This window comes from Rhamphochromis sp. 'chilingali' (assembly GCF_963969265.1).
Source record: "Rhamphochromis sp. 'chilingali' genome assembly, chromosome: 3".
In the NCBI taxonomy this organism is placed as follows: domain Eukaryota; kingdom Metazoa; phylum Chordata; class Actinopteri; order Cichliformes; family Cichlidae; genus Rhamphochromis; species Rhamphochromis sp. 'chilingali'.
This window is the reverse complement of record NC_137931.1, coordinates 18918831-18921881: the sequence shown is the minus strand read 5'-3', so window position 1 is coordinate 18921881 and position 3051 is coordinate 18918831.

Genomic DNA, 3051 nt, shown 5'->3' with positions numbered 1-3051 from the left:
TGTGGTGTGAGAGAGAGTGAGCTGGAATTGGTGGTGGGGGGCAGTAAATGCTTTTGCAGCTGCTGCCGCTGCAAGCCACCCCCTAAAAATACCAGCAGCTTCAATGACACTGGGCCAGATAAAGTTAGGCTCCCCATTGACAGGCTATGGTTCGCTGAAGATAGAAGGGGGCCGAGCTCTGCGATGGATCACTCAGCTTAAAAGATATCCTGAGTTAAACCTTTAGAAGAGAAAGGACGCCCTGCCTGCTGAAGCTCCTTGCCTCATGAGTCACGCTGACCCATAAATAGGGTCAAATTAGTGTCACACATTAGAAAATGGTTTATACTGAGGGATGATCAACAGATGGAAGTGAAACAAAGAGTTTGGTGTCATGATAATGCAATTCACGCTAAAAAGATAAAAGACTATGTCATGGCTTTCAGATACACGGCCATATATATATTATCTTAGTACTGCATCATCAGTTAATGTTACACAATTGTAACATAGTAACTACCATAATTTTTGTAACCAAGCATTGTTAACAACTCATATTAATACGCTCCACGCCCTGCGCTTCATCTCTCTTTTTGTGTGTCAAAAATGTTTGTATGTTTGTATTTCAGCACATATTAATAATTGAAAAATCTATTCTCAGTGATAAATGAGTTATATGTAGACCCATATAACACTGTGATTTGAAGAGAAATAATACAAAAATTTCATAAGGTGATAACACTTATTTTAATTCAGGCCCCTTTGTGGTACAAGTCTGGACAGGTAGGTGATTCAGAAGATTATAAATTGTTGGAAAAACTTAAAACATGAAACAAGATGTGTAACATACAACTGGCGTCAGATTTCAAACTACGTGATCAAAAACTACTCACCTCTCCAGTTGTGTCTAAAAGATACACAGTATAGGTGAGCAGTACATGAACACTAAACCCATGTCGTCATCTTAGTATTTTTATTTCCCCCTGCGAGCACAGGTGCTTGTTCACTTATCAATTGTCTCCTTCCGTGGCAGATTTGAATTTGGTGTTGACACATATTGCCTGCATTCTCAGACAACAGCTCTCTGCCCTATCTCTTCAAGTGGAGCGTTTCGGACAGCCGAAGCTACTGATACACACTGCATGCAACCTGTCGTCACGGATATGTGACCTTGAATACAGGTCACATAACTTTGACCCCTTTGTGACGGCGCTGAATTAACACACCGGGAATATCATGTCAAGCACAGACTAAACTTCCCTAAAGTGTGAGTATAATGATGAGAAATTCCTATTTTATATATGGGTTTATAGGGTTTTAAATAAAATATGCGATGTGATCTATCAAGTATGTATCACTGAACAGATGAATTAATACCACAGTCATTTGGAGGAGTCACACTACACTGCTTGCCCCATTTAAGGCTACTTATACCTCTGACATTACAATCCATGCAGTCATCCCCGCAGCTGTTAGGTGTACCAGGAATTAAAAGCACAGTTCTGCTCTTTGTCCTGAGATTGGGTTTCAATATCAAAAGCTGAAGAGGATTGACTGAGACCATGGGGTCTTTAACAATATGTCAATCACCCTCGCTTCAAACCAAGGAAACTATTCTTCTGTGCTGTGTTAAAGTTATAAAAATATTCATATAGTGAGAATGCTTAGATTTCAGAAGGTTAAAAGCCTTTTGTACAACACTAAGTTAAAAGCCATACACAGAAATACTGTTTTTCAGTACTGTCCACTAGATGTGTTAAGTTCTTATTTGTAGAGCATGAAATCAAAATAGAATGATCATTCTGGAAATGTGTGGCCTTCTCTGGACAAAAGAGAGTTCAGTTCTGATCACTGCTAAACTGTTTGTCATTGCAGTCTTATTAAGATGGTTGATTTTACTGGGAATCTACAAAAACATTATGGTCCCAGGATGAAGTATTTATGTCCCCAGAGACTAGAGGAGGCACGCACACGTAGACAGACAGGACCCCATCCATCTCAACCTTCATCACTGCTGTAAAAGACAAGAGTGAAGGTGTACGGAAAATGAAAGGGATACTGAACTGGCAGATGATGTAGACACAGATATCAACAACAACAGAGTCAAGTGATCACTCACATTTTGGCTCTTCCGCTTTTTCCGTGCAACCAGCAAGCCTGCTGGGGAAAAAAAACTTCTGTGTATATGTGTGACACAACTCCAAAAAAGTTCCAAAGAAATCCATATTTTATTGCCTTTATAATGTCATAAAAACTACTTACTCAATGTCTCAAAAAGTTGGGCAGCAAAAGGCTAGAAAAGCAAGTAGGACTGAAAAGAAACAGCTGGACAAACTTATTACATTGCTTGGGATCAGGTCAGTAACATGACTGACTAGGAAAAGAGCGTCTTAGAGAGGCAGAGTTTCTCAGAAGTAAAGATGAGCAGAGGTTTGCCTTTCTGTAAAAAACAGTGTCTATAAAATTGACTACAGTACATAATATTATCAAAAGATTCACAGAATCTGGAGAAATCTCTGTGCGTACTTGTTGAAATCTGTCTGTGAGCACAGTTTGCTGTATCTGTACCAAAATTTGAGTTCATATCATCACCATTATCACAATAGAGAAAAGTGCTTGTATGAATGGGTGCGAATGGGTGAATGAGGCATGTTGTATAAATCGCTTTGAGTGCTCCAGAAGAGTAGAAAAGCGCTATTTAAGAATTGGTCCATTTACCATTTACCTGTGACCTTGGAGGTCATTTTTCTACTCTCTTTCAGGGAAATGAAGGCAGCTTTAGTCTGAATGCGAGTAACATTTCCTTTATAGGAAAAGCTTTCTCAACAAACACTGCCACACTGTCCCAAAGTCCTGACTCATGTGACCTGAACCCCGCGTGACAGGGCTGACTCATTCCTAATTTGCAAGTCTTTACTTCCATTGACCCTCTTAATTTTTAGTGGGGATCTTGAGCAATAGTTCTCCAGGTTTTTGAAGGTATTTCAAAGTTATTCTATGCACATTGTCTGCTTTTTTTTTCTTTTTACCTGTTTTCAGTCCAGTACTCATACCTATTTTCAGATGAATGTT